The following is a 16,647-nucleotide window of genomic DNA, read 5'->3' as shown; positions in this document are numbered from 1 at the left end:
AATTTTGGGATACAGAACTTTGGGATACAGGAATTTTGGGATACAGGAATTTTAGGATACAGGAATTTTGAGCTGCAGGAATTTTGGGATAGAGAATTTTGAGATGCAGAACTTTGGGATACAGGAATTTTGGGATACAGGAATTTTGGGCTGTAGGAATTTTGGGATACAGAATTTTGGGATACAGAACTTTGGGATACAGGAAATTTGGGATACAGAACTTTGGGATACAGGAATTTTGGGACACAGGAATTTTGGGAGCCTGGGTCCTCCTGGGCCCATCAGCTCCTGGCCTGAGCACTTCCCAGCGCTGCTCCTGGTGGGATTTTATCCCTTGGGAAGATTTCCCAGATTTTAGGGTAATATCTCGATCAGGAGGAACACAAGGAAGCTGCAATTTGCCCCGTATCCGTCGTTATCCCAGCTTTATTTTGGGATTTGGGTGCATTTTAAGGTCTGAACCCTTCCCTGAGCTGCCTGTTCTGAACAAAACTGAGAATTCCAAGGGTGATTTCCCAGCTCCCTGCCCACACCATGTTCCTGTTGCTCCTGTTGCTGTTTCTGTCTCTATTTATCCATTTTTTTCCCCCAATCCGTTTGGATTTTACCTCTGGAAAAACTGCTCAGGGCCTTGAGCTGCCTGCAGGAGCTCGAAACTGCATTTTAGCATAAAACCCCATCAAAATCTCCACTTTGCACCAACTTCCCTGGCTGAAAAACCCCTAAAATGAACCCGGCACTGGGGAGCAAAGGTGGAGGAGGGGGGCAGAGGATGCGAATATCCCATAAAGTTGCGAAGTGAAGCATTCCAGAGTGGGAAGAAGAGCTGGAGGTTGAATGTGCAATCACAACCTCCCTTTGTCTGCGGGCTGTTGATCGGCGAAGCTGCAGTCTCGTGGCAATAAATAGATATTTAAGATAAGCTCCGGCGTGTAATTAAAGACTTCTGCCACACGGCCAGATGCGCTGCCTTTATCTTTGTGTAAATGAGAGCAGAGCGGGGCTCTGCTGCGCTGAGAGCCCAAAAAAAAAAGGGGGAAAAAAGGTTCTTTGTCCCAGTTTGCATCCGTTTGCTGCGGGGTGGGAGGGAGGGAGGGATGGGACCGTCCCCAACCCAGGGAAACCGGGAATTGTGCTGCTACAGGGGCTGAAGGGAATTAAATGGGTCGGTAAAAGGTGTTACCTTCAGCCAGGAGCGTTTCCCTGATTTCCCAGGGTTTTGGGATGGAAATTCAGGGTGGGAGGGATGGAAATTCAGGGAGGGAGGAATGGGACCGTCCCTTCCAGGGAAACTGGGAATTGTGGTGCCTTAAGGGCTAAAGGGAATGAAATGTGTTGGTAAAAGGTGAAGCCTCAGTTTCCCTGATTTCCCAGGGTTTTGGGATGGAATTTTAGGGAGGGAGGGAGGGTTGGAAATTCAGGAAGGGAGGGACGGGACCGTCCCTTCCAGGAAAACTGGGAATTGTGGTGCCTTAAGGGCTAAATGGAATTAAATGTGTTGGTAAAAGGTGAACCCTCAGCCAGGAGCCCTCAGTTTCCCTGGTTTTGCAGTGTTTTGGGATGGGAATTCAGGGAGGGAGGGATGGATGGAATTTTAGGGAGGGATGGGACCATCCCCTCCCCAGGGAAGCTGGAAATTTCAGTGTTCTGAAAAGGAACGAAATGTGGCGTTGCCACTGTTGATAAAAGGTGAACCCACAGCCAGGAGGTTTCCCTGATTTTCCAGTGTTTTGGGAAATAAACTCAGGGAGAGAGGGATGGAAATTCAGGGAGGGAGGGATGGGACTATCCCTTCCAGGGAAACTGGAAGCCCCTTAAGGGTTAAAGGGAATTAAATGTGCTGGTAAAAGGTGAACCCTCAGCCAGGAGCCCTCAGTTTCCCTGATTCTGCAGTGTTTTGGGGTGGGAATCAAGGAAAGGAGGGATGGGACCATTCCCTCCCCAGGAAAGCTGGGAATTGTGGTGCTCTGAGGGCTAAAGGGAACGAAATGTGGCGTTGCTGCTGCTGATAAAAGGTGCACCCACAGCCAGGGGGTTTCCCTGATTTCCCAGGGTTTTGGCATGGGAATTCAAGAAGGAAGGGATGGAAGTTCAAGGAGGGAGGGATGGGACTGTCCCCTCCCCAGGGAAACTGGGAATTTCAGTGTTCTGAGGGGCTGAAAGGGTTTGAATGTGGTGTTGGCTCTGTTGATGAAGCTGAACCCTCAGCCAGGAGGTTTCCCTGATTTCCCAGGGTTTTGGGATGGAATTCAGGCTCCCCAGGGCGGTGACTGCTCTGGGACTCCAGGCCCAGCTTTGTCCTCATCCCACAGGAGGGGTGGGATCCAAGCTTTGGGCTGAGCCCAAGCTCTGGAGCAGGTTTAGCCCCAGCAGCTCCCTGGGAGGGAATTTTGGGATCACTGAGGTTGGAAAAGCCCCCCCAGGATCATCAATCCCCGCCTTGCCACCAGCCCAGAGCAACATCCCGGTGTTCCCTGGACACCTGTGGGGATGGGGACTCCAAACCTCCCTCCCAGTGTCACATCTGACATTCCAGTGTCACATATCCCCCTTTCTGCATCCCCCAGGGCTGCAGCAGGACCCAGGGCACAGAAATCCTGGGAAAATGTGCCCTGGGGCCGTGGGGGATGTTTGGAACTGCCAGGAAGGCCTCAAAAAAAAAAAAAAAATCAAAATTCTCTTAGATCTGTGAACTCTGCAACAACAGGGTGGGGAGCTGGAAGCAGCAGGGGGTTTGTGCATGGTCCTGGCAAAAATTCCAGCTAAGCAGGGGGAATTCCATCCTGGAAGGGCCTTCCCAGCCCTTTTCTGTTCCAGGAGCCCCTGGAACAGGGAAGTTTTGTTCCAAGCAGTGCCTGTGTCATTACTGGGGTCTGGTTTGAGCTTTTCCAGCACCACCTTGGATTGCAGATCCCCACTTTGGGCTGGAATCCTTAAAAAATGGACGAGAAGTGATGCTGTGTTTTGGGGGTAAAAAACTGGGAAGAAGGAGAGGAAAGCAGAATTTCTTTTGGGATTTGTACCCCAGGGGAATTCCTGCTGGACTCTGGGATGGGATTTGGACTCTGGGATGGGATTTGTACACCTGAGAATTCCTGCTGGACTCTGGGATGGGATTTGTACACCTGAGAATTCCTGCTGGACTCTGGGATGGGATTTGTACACCTGAGAATTCCTGCTGGGCTCTGGGATGGGATTTGTACACCTGAGAATTCCTGCTGGACTCTGGGATGGGATTTACTTGGAATTTCTTGGGTTTATGTACTGGAATTTGGCCTTCTTTTTCTTAACAAGGTGGAATTGTTGGGTTAAGTTTTTGAGTAATTTTTTTTATGGGATGCCTTTCTTTTTTCAATGAGCTCTTGGTGTTTTGCCTCTGTTCTGCCATTCCCGTCCTATTTAGGCCAGCCCAAATCCTCTCTAAACTCAGTATTTATACCTTGATCCTGACTAAGTCTGACTTTAAGTCAAATATTTGATTCCTGGATGTTTCTCCCCATTCCAAACCCCACGAAATGGCAGAGCCAAGCTCCCACCCAACAACCCCAAGTCTGCTTTTCGGGAAATGGGTTTTTCCCAGGCTAAACCCTTTTAAAACCCTTAAAGCTGCATAAGCAGCTTAAACCCAGCTAAAGCCTGAGATCACTTTAAACAGCTTGTGCCAATAGAAAGACTTAGATTATCTTAAATACCTTAAACAGATCTGCAGCTTTAGGGGAGAATTTGGCCAGATTTGGTTGATTATTTGATTTGGGGTGATTTTGGTGTCACCAGTGGGTGACTCTGCCCAGCCACTCCTGGCTGGGAGACAGAAAAAATCAGGGATTTGTGGGATTTCTTTTTACATTTGGGATGTTTGTTTGACAGTTCGTCTGTAAACATGGCAGGAAAATCTGAATTTGTGACTTGCCCTCGTGCTCAGCCCAGGATCATCTGTCATTCCTGGACCTTTGGGTTTTTTGGGATAAATCCGCAGCTGGTTTGCAGGAAAAGTTGGATTTTGTTCCACCAGGTGAGGATTTTCAGCACCTGTGCAGTCTGGATTCTCCTAAATCACTTTTAGAGCTTTGAAAATCCCACCTCCAATGTGGTGCTTTAATTAAAACTCATTAAAAATGGGAATAAATGGGGGAAGGAATCCAGATTCTGAGGGGATTTCTGCCCGCTCCTCACTCCACACCCTCCCCGTGTCCCTGTGGGATCTGATCCTCCTATTTTTTGGAGATGGAAAATCAGGATTAATTCAGGCTCAGAGATTTGAAGAGTTTGGTTTATTCCTGAATTAAATCAGAAGGAGTTCCACTCACCTGGAGAGCCGAGTTGTTCCCACAGAGGCAATTTCTGGGAGCTGATGGAGCAGCAGCCCCTGGAATATTTTGTCCAGGAGATAAAATCCCCCAAAGCTGAAAGGAAAAACCACCAGGGAAAATTTCCATTTGGAATTCCTCAGCTGGGAAAAGGAGCTCAGGCACTTCCCTGCTGCTGGAATGAGGGATGGGATTTATCCCCAGGGGAATTCCTGCTGAAATCTGGGATGGGATTTGTACCCCTGGGGATTCCTGCTGGAATCTGGGATGGGATTTGTACCCCTGGGAATTCCTGCTGGAATTTGGGATGGGATTTGTACCCCTGGGAATTCCTGCTGGAATCTGGGATGGGATTTGTACCCCTGGGAATTCCTGCTGGAGTCTGGGATGGGATTTGTACCCCTGGGGATTCCTGCTGAAATCTGGGATGGGATTTGTACCCCTGGGGATTCCTGCTGGAATTTGGGATGGGATTTGTACCCCTGGGAATTCCTGCTGGAATTTGGGATGGGATTTGTACCCCTGGGGATTCCTGCTGGAGTCTGGGATGGGATTTGTACCCCTGGGAATTCCTGCTGGAGTCTGGGATGGGATTTATCTCCTGGCAATTCCCACTCCACCTCACCCAAACTGCAGCTCCAGGGACACAGAACCAGCCTGGGCTGGGATTTTCCTCCAGTCCCACTCCTGGTGTTGGTGCTGTGGGATTTGTGTTTATTGGGAGCACCCTGGAAAAGGGAATTGGTGCTGGAGCAGGAGGGGTTTGAGGTGGCGCTTAAAACCCAGAATTCAGCTGAAGGTCTCTGCTCTGTTCCCACATTGGGACAGACCCAGGTGAAAGGGAGGTGAAAGTCATGGAAATACAAAAAGGTTTGGGACTGAAGAGACTTTGAAGCTCATCCCATTCCATCCCTGCCCAGGGACACCTCCCACTGTCCCAGGTGCTCCCAGCCCCAGTGTCCAGCCTGGCCTTGGGCTCTCCAGGGATCCAGGGGCAGCCCCAGCTGCTCTGGCAATTCCAGCCCAGCCCCTCCCCACCCTGCCAGGGAACAATTCCCAATTCCCAAGATCCCATCCAGCCCTGCCCTCTGGCACTGGGAGCCATTCCCTGGCTCCTGTCCCTGCAGGCCTTGTCCCCAGTCCCTCTGCAGCTCTCCTGGAGCCCCTTCAGGCCCTGCAGGGGCTCTGAGCTCTCCCTGGAGCCTTCTCCTCTCCAGGGCAGCACCCCCAGCTCTCCCAGCCTGGTTCCAGCCCTGGAGCAGCTCCGTGGGTTCCTCTGGGCTCTCTCCAGCAGCTCCAGGTGCTGCTACTGTTGGAATTCTGAGCTCTGCAGGTGGGGAATCACCTGAGTGGGGCAGAGGGACAGAATCCCCCTTTCCCTGCTGCCCACGATGCTGGGGATGGATGGACACCCATGGATGGATGGGAAAATGTGGCAGTTCTTGTGGGAGGGGCTGGCCTGGAGCAGAGCTGGGATCTCCATCCATTGGCAGCAGCTCCTTCCCATCTCCCCTGTGTACCCGTGGAACAGACACAGACACGGATCTCTGACATCCCAAGGAAACAGAACTTTAGGATTTCAACCGTTTTAACTTGCAAGGCGGGTGGGAAAACAGAGGGGAAATTTCCAGTTTCATTTTCAGATTCCCAGGCTGGATCACTCACTCGGGTTATTCACAGTGCAGCCCTTAATGAGTTCTGGGCTCCTGCATTTTAATCCCCTGATAAATGAATTTGTTATTCATAACACCGGAGGTGAGCGCTCCTTTGGAGGGAATTGCTTTCCTTCCTCCTGCCAAGCTCTCAATTCTCTCAGATCAGGCTGCTCTTCATCACCTTCCTGGATGTTTTCCTGCTCCCAGTGCTGGCATCCCACAGTTTGCCGCTCACCGAGCTGCAGAGCTGAGCTTGGTGATGCCACTGAGTCCCTTCCAGCTGGGAATATCCCGGGATCTGCTCCCTGTGAGGAGCTGCCCGTGCTGGGTGGGGCGCTCCAGCCCCATGCAGGTGCTGCAGGGTGTGGGGAAGGAGCTTTGCAGCTCCCTAAAATCCATCAGGGTTTAGGGTGGGCTGGGAGGGGCTGGAGAACATGCGGGGCTCTGGCAGCCAAGGGCTTGTTGGGGATTTGGGAGGGGATTAACGAGGGATTGATCTCAGCTTGGAGTAAAACTCCAGAGCCTCCCTCCCCTGGGAGCTCAGCAGCTCCAGGGCTCCTTCAGACTCCCTGGAAAGCTGGGAAGGGTCTTTGGGATGTGGGGCTGACCCTGCACAGGGACACCCTCAGAGCAGGGAACTGGGAAGGCAGAACATTCCCAGGATCTCTGATGCCTTGGGCAGGCTGAACTAGAACAGAGGTGTCCAAGGAATTCCTGGAGCTGGCACTCAGAGCTCTGGGCTGGGGACAAGGTGGGGATCAGGCACAGCTGGGACTCGATGATCTTGGAAGGTTTTTCCCACCTCAGCCATTCTGGGATTCCAATCCAGGCTGGGAAGTGGCAGCAGGGACAGAGCAGCCGAGCCCAGCCGGAACCTGAGCATGGAGCGGTCCCAAATTCCATCTGGCAGTGATGCCTTGGGAAGGCTGAGCTAGGACAGAGCTAAAGAATAAAGCAGGGATTTGTTAAAGGATCTCCTCCATGGATCCACCTTGGGCAGCACCAGAGCCCAGCCAGGGCTGCAGCCAAGAGGAACCAAAATGGTCCCAAAATGCACGAGCGCTCCCGGGGGCTCTCACTGGGATCAGCTCTGCTCCATTTGCACCTTGCAGTTCATTGTCCCATTCCAGCTTTAGCCCAGGCACTCCCATCCTGCTTGTTTTTCTCTCTCCAGCCCACGCTGTTTGTGCTCCTGGGCCTGAGCTTTGGATCATTTGTCCTTGGTGCCCAGCTGGAGCAGGAATTGTTTTGTCTCCCTGCTCTGTGCAGAGAGCTCACCATCCCATAATATGAAGCCCAGACCCACACACTAAAGCAGAACCTGAAAAATAGAAACTCTAAACCTGAGGCATCAACCCCAAACTCCTTTTCCTCCGTGTCCAAACCTGTGGAGCTGTTCCAGAGACACCTGGGCTGTCCCGGGAGCTGCAGGAGGAGCTGGGAACGCCAATCCCAGGAGGATCCGTCCCTCCTCCTCCTCCCTCCTCCTGCTTTGCTCCAAAGTTTTCACGGAAAAGCGCTGATGCTGCAGCAGAACTCCCAGGAAAGTTCCTCTCGTAAAATAAAACTGGAACAAGGAGCCAGAATGTGTAAAAAAAGGGAAAAAAAAAAACAAAAAAAAACAACAAAATGAAACCAGGAAAGGGTCACAAGGAAACAAAAAGCGGGATTGTGAGGAAGGATGGAGCAGGATGGAAAAGGGGAGCAGCAATAAAATCCCATGGGTTAGGTCAGAACATTTCCCAGAGAACAGTAAAAGTAAAATATTGCTTGATTCCCTGAGTAAAAGGTTTGTCATCCATACTCATAAATATGCTTTTAATGTGGATTTTTATTAAAAATGCTCCTTTTAAATCTTTTAAACTGTGGATTTTTATTAAAAATGTTCCTTTTAAAACTTTTACTTTCTGGGCGTTTTTCTCGTAACCTCCCACTGCTTTTCCATCCCTGCTGGGACATCCTCCCATGTCCTGAAACACCAAATATTGCTGCCTATTCCTGAAAAATCTGCAGGATTCCTGGTACCCCACCGAGCTCCCGGCCTTTCCTTTTGGGACAGTGTTCACTGGTGGAGAATAGCACTCAAAAAAATTAAATAGTAAAAAAAAAAAAAAGTCTTTTCTTTAAATTATTTAACATCTCCAAGTGTTTTTCTGCATCATATCCCATTTTTTTTCTCATTTTTCTCATCAGGTGATGACCTAGCAGAGCAGAAGTATGTGTATATATATTTTTATTTCTTTACAAAGAATGAAAAAAAGACATTTTTTTAATCCACAAAGTAGAAGTCAGGAAGAACGGAAAGCACAAACGTTTTGAGTTTCTTGCTGGAACATCCAAAAATTCTGTGGTTTTAGAGATATTGGTTATTAAGAGGGAGTAACAGGGAGAGTCCCATGGGGTGGTGAAGAAGTGGTTGTGGCTGAAAGGTGTGTTCAGACTAGGTGGGGACTTAAATTTATTTTTATTTTTATTTTTATTTTTATTTTTATTTTTTATTTTTATTTTTATTTTTATTTTTATTTTTATTTTTATTTTTTTTTTATTTTATATATATCTATACTTATATTTATATATAAGTATATAATAGTATAAGTATATATAAGTATGTATATACTTATATAACACATTTATATTTATATTATTTATATTTATATTTATATTTATATTTATATTTATATTTATGTTATTTATTTATTTATTATATTTATGATTTTAATTTTTTTTAATGTAATTTCTTTCTCCACCCTCCAAATTGCACCGAGCTGCTCTCCTGGGCGAGGCCTCCCGAAAACTCTTCCCTGGAGATTTCTTTTTTTAAATTTTCCTCTTGGAAAAAAAAAAATCAAATTTTGATTTTTCGCTGCCCCGAGCTGCGATTTGCAAGACAAAAGCGGCTGCTGCGCGTGGAGCCCTTGGGGTTTTGTGCGGCCGGGCCCGCGCCTGCCCCGCCGGGGCTTCCTGCAAATCCCGCATCCCCAAAAGAGCCCCGGCGGCTCCGCTCTCCTGCGGGAATGTGGCTGCAAAAACCGAGCCGCGGGATAAAAACACGGGATAAAAACACGGGATAAAAACATGGGATAAAAACACGGGATAAAAACACGGGGTAAAAATAGGGGGTAAAAATAGGGGGTAAAAACGCGGGATAAAAACATGGGATAAAAACATGGGATAAAAATAGGGGGTAAAAATAGGGGGTAAAAATAGGGGGTAAAAACGCGGGATAAAAACACGGGGTAAAAATAGGGGATAAAAATAGGGGGTAAAAATAGGGGGTAAAAACGCGGGATAAAAACACGGGGTAAAAATAGGGGATAAAAACATGGGATAAAAACATGGGATAAAAACATGGGATAAAAATAGGGGATAAAAACATGGGGTAAAAGCAGAGGTGCCCAGCAGTGCTGAGGAGGGGCTGTGCCGGGGGTGCTCGGTTTGGGCCAAGCTGTCTGGGGGTTTGGTTTTCCTCCCCTCCCTGGCTGGAGGCCCTGCCCTGTCCCAGGTATGTCCCAGGTGTGTCCCAGGTGTGTCCCAGGTGTGTCCCAGGTGTGGCACTGTCCCAGGTGTGTCCCAGGTGTGTCCCAGGTGTGTCCCAGGTGTGGCACTGTCCCAGGTGTGTCCCAGGTGTGTCCCAGGTGTGTCCCAGGTGTGTCCCAGGTGTGGCACTGTCCCAGGTGTGTCCCAGGTGTGTCCCAGGTGTGTCCCAGGTGTGGCACTGTCCCAGGTATGTCCCAGGTGTGTCCCAGGTGTGTCCCAGGCGTGTCCCAGGTGTGTCCCAGGTGTGGCACTGTCCCAGGCTCTCCTTTCACACCAGGTGCTCTCCTTGGCTCCGAGCACTCCCAGGATTCCCCTCTGCCCTGCTGGGCTCAGGTGTCATTTCCCTGGAATTGCTGTAGGATCACTGGGACCTAATTCCCATTTTCCCTGCCAGGATGATCCATCCCACCCTGGCTGGGTGCACAAATCCTGCTCTTTTATTTTGGGATAACCCCTGAGGAACTAGAGCTGAGCTGGCACGGGGGGAGAAAAGCCGGAGCAGTTTGCAATCCGTGTTTTCCTGGGAAGTGGGAGGCTCACCCCTGGCTGAGGGCATGTGACTCTCGTTTTGAGGCTGAGCATTTACCCCTGCACATGTGGGACCAGATCCTTTCTGTCTGTGCCTGGCTGGATGTTCCTTCCCTTGTCTGGATATCCTTATCCATAGCCTGCCTGGATGTCCTTATCCTATCTGGATACCCTTATCCTATATGGATATCCTAACCATATCTGGATATCCTTATCCATACCCAGTCTGGATATCCTTATCCTATCTGAATATCCTTATCCTATCTGGATATCCTTATCAATACCCAGTCTGGATATCATTCTCCTATCTGGATATCCTTATCCTATCTGAATATCCTTATCCTATCTGGATATCCTTATCAATACCCAGTCTGGATATCATTCTCCTATCTGGATATCCTTATCCTATCTGAATATCCTTATCCTATCTGGATACCCTTATCCATACCCTGCCTGGATGTCCTTATCCTATCTGGATATCCTTATCCATACCGTGTCTGGATATCCTTATTTTATCTGGATACCCTTATCCTATCTGGATATCCTTATCCTATCTGAATATCCTTATCCTATGTGGATATCCTTATCCATACCCTGTCTGGACATCATTCTCCTATCTGGACATCCTTATCCTATCTGGATATTCTTATCCATACCCAGTCTGGATATCCTAATCCTATCTGGATGTCCTTATCCTGTCTGGATATCCTTATCCTATCTGGATATCCTTATCCTGTCTGGATATCCTTATCCTATCTGGATATCCTTATCCTATCTGGATGTCCTTCTCCTATCTGGATGTCCTTATCCTGTCTGGATGTCCTTATCCTGTCTGGATGTCCTTATCCTATCTGGATGTCCTTCTCCTATCTGGATATCCTTATCCTATCTGGATGTCCTTCTCCTATCTGGATGTCCTTCTCCTATCTGGATGTCCTTATCCTGTCTGGATATATTTATCCTACCTGGACACCCTTACCCTATCTGGGTATCCTCATCCATACCCTATCTGGATGTCCTAAACCTATCAGGTTATCCTTATCCTATTTGGGTATCCTAATCCTGTCTGGATACCCTTATCCATACCCAGTCTGGATACCCTTATCCTATCTGATAACCTATCTGGACATCTTTATCCTTATCCTATCTGGATGCCCTTATCCTATCTGGATGTCCTTCTCCTATCTGGATGTCCTTATCTTTATCCTATCCGGATATCCTAATCCTATCTGGATACCCTTATCCATACCCTATCTGGGTATCCTTATCCTATCTGGGTATCCTAATCCTATGTGGATATCCTTATCCATACCCAGTCTGGATATCCTTATGCTATCTGGGTATCCTAATCCTCTATCTGGATATCCTAATCATATCTGGATACCCTTATCCTATCTGGATGTCCTTCTCCTATCTGGATATCCTTATCCTGTCTGGATATCCTTATCCTGTCTGGATATCCTTATCCTATCTGGATGTCCTAAACCTATCAGGATATCCTTATCCTATCTGGGTATCCTAATCCTATCTGGATACCCTTATCCATACCCTATCTGGGTATCCTAATCCTATCTGGGTATCCTAATCCTCTATCTGGATATCCTAATCATATCTGGATACCCTTATCCTATCTGGATGTCCTTCTCGTATCTGAGCATCTTTATCCTATCTGGGTGTCCTTATCCTCTCTGGATACCTGTATCCTATCTGATATCCTTCTCCCATCTGGGTATCCTTATCCTTATCCTATCTGGCTGTCCTTATCCTATCTGGATATCCTTATCCATGCCCAGTCTGGATATTCATACCCTATCTGAGATCCTTATCCTATCTGGGCATCCTTATTTTTATCCTATCTGGGTATCATAATCCTATCTGGATGTCCTTATCCTCTCTGGATGCCCTTGTCCTATCTGGGCATCCTTCTCCTATCTGGGCATCCTTCTCCTATCTGGGTATCCTCATCCTCCCTGGATGTCCTAATCCTGTCTGGGTATCCTCATCCTTCCCCAGCTCTGCACATCTGGGGCTCTGAACCTCCAGGAAATCCCTCCCTGGCATTTTTCCAGCTGCAGCCACTGGCTGCAGCCACATTTCCCTCTCAGTGCCTGCTGGAATTTTGGTTGGTGAGGGAAAAGGGCCTCCCTGATGCCAGGATTTGATGTTCAGCTTATCAGGACTCACCTGATGATCAGAACGTTTAAAAAAAAAAGAAAAAAAAAGAAAAAAAATTTCAATTCCTTTCCCCCAGGGCGAAGATGAACAAACCCCTGACTAAAATGAGTTAAAATAACATTTTAGCAGTTGTGTCATTTCCAACAGACTCGTAAATGGCTTCTCACAGGTGTTATAAAAGCCTGGGAGCCTCCTCCTGGGTGGAACTTGGATTTGGATGCAGCTGGAGGGAGGCAGGAGTGTCACCGAGGGGACATCGCTGCCCTGTGACCGGCTGTGACATCAGAGCAGCAGTTCGGGCTCCGGGCCAGCTCCCACGGTGTTCCACGAGCTTTAGGGCTGCCAGACATCCGGGTAAGGGTGGATTCCCTGGATTCCAGGCTGCAGCTCGGATGGGAAGCACGGGGGTTGCTGCCCTTCCTGAATTCCACCGGGAGAATCCCTCTGTCACCCGCCCCTCCCACCGCCGCGTTTCACAGAATCCTCATTATCGCCTAAAATTCGGGTGTGACCGTCCAGCTGCAAGGACAAAACTTGAATTTTTCGCTTTTATCGTCTCTCCAGTGGGGTTTTTAAGCCCTCCTGCAGAGCCAGCCAAAGGCCAGCCCTGCTCAGGTGAAAAGTCTCAGTGACATCCCTCAGGTTATTAATTAATGGCGTAATTAAAGATGAAATAAACCCGGCCCATCCCCATTGCTCAGGGACACAGCTGATTTCTCAGAAATCCCTGGAAGTGTTTGGTGCTGGCACAGGGAGGAATTCCCAGCAAGGAGAGCAGAGAGGAGGCTCATGGGGAATTAGGGACCAGGAAAAACTGGGAGAGGAGCCCCAAAAACCAGCTGTGGGTTGAGCCCCTTTGTTGATCTCGAGGAGTTTGAGGGATTCCCTGAGGAGATAATCAGCCAGGACAGGAGGGGAAGGGAGGCTGGGGATGGGAGGAGAAGCCCTGGGGAATCTCGGCTGCTGTTGGACAAAATTCCGGATTCCCGGGTCAGGGAGATGAATGCTAATGAGGATAAATGTGACGAGCAGCGATTACAGAGAGGAGAGCGGAGCAATTTCCTCACCCGGAGGAGATTAAGGGCCCATCACCTCGGCCTAATGAGGGCCAGCCCCGGCTTGGAGCTCCCAGGGAATGGATAATGACAGAGCTGAATCTGGGATTTGCCAAATCCGCCGTAAAAACCCTCAACCCGACACGAAACACAAACAATTATTGATGACTTCAGAGCCTCTGGGAGCCCCGAGCGGGGACTGCAGTGGGAGGGTCCTGGGGCACGGAGTCCCCACAGCTGCTGGGATTGTGTTTGGAGAAGGAGGCTGCTTTTCCATGGGGATGTCTTTAATCAGGATCTTAATTCTGGAGTTTTCTCAGCACATTTGTTCCTGAATTTCAGCTGAGAGCTGTCTGGGCTTTGCCTCCTCAGGCCTGGCTGCAAGGACCGAGCTGTGCCTGTCAGAAATCATTACACACAGACCAGGAGCTGCTAACTGATGATGTGTGGCCGTTTCCTTATTTTATATTTGGGATTTCCTTGTTGGGATTTCCCTCCTGGATGGGTAGGAGTGGGAGCTGCTGCTCTGGGGAGCTCTGGTCAGTTCTTCGCTCACCCCCAAACTTTGCCAAACCCAGGAGAGCTGCAAACATTCCTGGGGAGGTTTGGGGCAGTGGGAGAAGGGAATGTGCAGAGTCAATAATCAAATGTGGGATTTGGTGCTGATTTTCCTTGTTTGCCTCAGGAATAACATTGAGATCCCTTCCAACCTCTGCTCTGACATCCAGGAGCCTCTGGATGGGCCAAATCCACGTGGCTCCTGCAGGAAACCTTGGAAATGCTCCTGTCCCATCCTGGGGTCTCAGCAGGGATTTGTCCTCTCTGTGCCTTCCTTGCCACAGCTGCAGGAATCACGGAATCATGGAATATTTGGGTTGGAAGGACCTGAAATCCCATCCAGTGCCACCCCCAGGGACATCTCCCACTGTCCCAGCCCCATCCAGCCTGGCCTTGGGCACTGCCAGGAATCCAGGGGCAGCCCCAGCTGCTCTGGCAATTCCAGCCCAGCCCCTCCCCACCCTCCCAGGGAATAGAATGGAATATTCCGTTCCCAATATCCCATTATTCCTTTCCAGTATCCCATCTGAATCCTTCCTATTTTAATTTACAACCATCCCCCTTGTCCTGTCACTCTGCCCACAGAAAAAGTCTCTCTGCCCTTTTTAATCTACTCCCTTTAAGTCCTGCTTAAGTCAAAGGCTGAGCTCAGCTCACAGTTTTGTTTTAAAAAATGCAACGTAATTTATACAATTACATTGTAATTGTAAGAATTTGGGTTTTTTACACAATTACATTGTAAGTACTGTTTGTTTTTTTTTTTTACACAATTACATTGTAATGTGTAAGAAATGCTTTTTTTTTTTTTTTTTTTTTTACACAATTACATTGTAATGTGTAAGAATCGCTTTTATTTTTTTTGTATTTTTTTTTTTTTATTTATTTTTTTTTTTACAAAAATGAGAGCAGACGCAGCACTTGGAGCGTTTGGGAATGCTGGACCACGAGCTGGATGCTGGAGCCTCTCCCTTGTTCTGTCCCAGCCTGAAGAATCCCTGAAGTTCTGTGTTCAATATCAGGGATTTCGGGATACCAAACACACACAATTCCTGATTTTCTGTGCTGCCGGCAGCTCCGGGCGAGCCTCAGTTCCTCCCTCGTTATCAGGGCGGAGATCAAAGCGCGTCATTTAAAGAACAAATGCAGTAAATACCTGGAATTGATGCTCTGACTGTTTTTGGGAGGGGGGATTGCCGCAACAAGCTCGAGCTAATCCCGGGATTTGGCACCGAGAGCTGCGAGGTGACTTCACCTGAGGAGTGAGGAATTGCAGGATCCAGCCTGTTTTTGTCAGGAATTCCTGCTCCCCCGCCTCAGATCGGGGAATATCCTAAGGATCCTGCGCTGACTCAGGGTTCCTTTCATCTTCCTTACTGTGATTTATTTTGATTTTATTTTATGAGTGATTTATTTTTTCCTGCTGCGGGTTTATTTCTAGCATCTGGTGAAAAGTTGAGCACCTCGAAAAGGAAAAGCTGGGGGAGCTGATTCCTCTGGTTTTGTAAAGGCATTTCTGTCACTCTGGAGCAACTTTGCTCCATGAAGATTGTCCCTGAAGTGTCACTTTGTCCTTTTAGTGCAGCCTGGAACTGCGGGCAGAGTGTGAGGAGCCCTCTGTGAACTTTCTCCCGTCAAATCTGTCTCGGTTTGAACAGCCAGGTGTCTGCTGAGGAAGGCAGGAGCCTCCCCTGAAATGCAAAATGCAAACCCCCTCCCTCTGAATTATTGTCATTCTGAAATTGAGGGGCTCTCAGGCAAAGATATGGGAGCAGGAATAACAGTTCTTTGCTAGGGAAATGAAAACTCCAAATGCAAGAGCACAAAGAAAGCAGTGCAGAGTCAGAGCAGGCCCTGGCAGGCTGTGGGGCAGGGTGCTGGCAGCAGTCCCATTCCATGGGGGCTCAGCCCTCCTGCAGTGCCAGCTGTGCTTCTGCTGGAGCAGGATCCTGCACAAGGCTGGAGTTTTCCTCTGGAGCTCCAGGGGTGCTTATGGAGCTCTTGTCCTTTGGGAATGCAGTGGATAAGGCTGCTGTGGTGTTGGAGAGCTCAGATTGTATCCAGGTAGGAATGCTTGGCTGCTCCCCCTGGGCGCAGCCTCTGCCCATGGGATGCTGGAATTTTCTCAGCCATGCAGGGACACTCAGTGGCCATGGACAGAAGAGATCTCCTGGAGGGAGGATTGGCTGTGGGAGAGAGAAAGAAAAGTGCCCAGAGAACAGCAGAGAGCTGCCCCAGCTCTGACAGGTGGGACAGAACACACAGCCCAGCCTAAGACACCATCCAACAGCAAAACCTTTATTTTCCCTGGTCTGAGTTGCAGTTTTAGTTCAGATTAACCAATGCAGCACCAAAGAAGAGATGAGCGCAGGCAGGGTGGATTTAGAGTGCAGCAGCCATGTATAAAATTGAAATTCTTTGCTGTTGTAATATCCTGAGATCCTGTAAATTACAGACAGGGTTGATTAATTTAGAGCTGTTAATGAAATAGTGCAGGGTAAAGGCTGCCCTGAGGAGAGAAATGACCACACAGAAATGGTTTTTGGATCCCGTGAGTAATTTAAAGGCATTTTTTGCCTTTAAAAACTTCAGTGCTGCTGCAACCCCGATGTTTTAATTAGCTTGGAACAATTTGACTTGAATATGGTGGGGGTGGTTGTTAGGCTGTGTCTACAAGGACTTTTTTTATCTTTTTCAGTGGTTTCTGAATTTAAAATTGATATTCTTTACTTGTGTTCTTCACCCTGCAGGGTGCAGGAACAGAAACGTCTCCTTCATCATCTGCAGCAGGGCCAGGATTGGACTGGATGGTCCTTGTGGGTCCCTCCCAACTCA

At 48.6% G+C, this 16,647-nt stretch overlaps 1 long non-coding RNA gene across 1 annotated transcript; it reads left to right on the top strand.

The window, feature by feature from the left end:
• The first annotated feature begins 12,476 nt into the window (after positions 1–12,476).
• LOC128818917 (uncharacterized) lies at positions 12,477–14,978 on the top strand. Its single transcript, XR_008440592.1, has 2 exons — positions 12,477–12,556; positions 14,725–14,978. It is a non-coding gene; the product is annotated as an uncharacterized LOC128818917 (long non-coding RNA).
• The last annotated feature ends 1,669 nt before the right edge of the window (positions 14,979–16,647 follow it).

The sequence above is a fragment of the Vidua macroura genome, chromosome 25 (assembly GCF_024509145.1).
Source record: "Vidua macroura isolate BioBank_ID:100142 chromosome 25, ASM2450914v1, whole genome shotgun sequence".
NCBI classification, from domain to species: Eukaryota; Metazoa; Chordata; class Aves; order Passeriformes; family Viduidae; genus Vidua; species Vidua macroura.
Note: the sequence above shows the minus strand (reverse complement) of the source record. Positions and strands in the feature narration are given on the sequence as shown.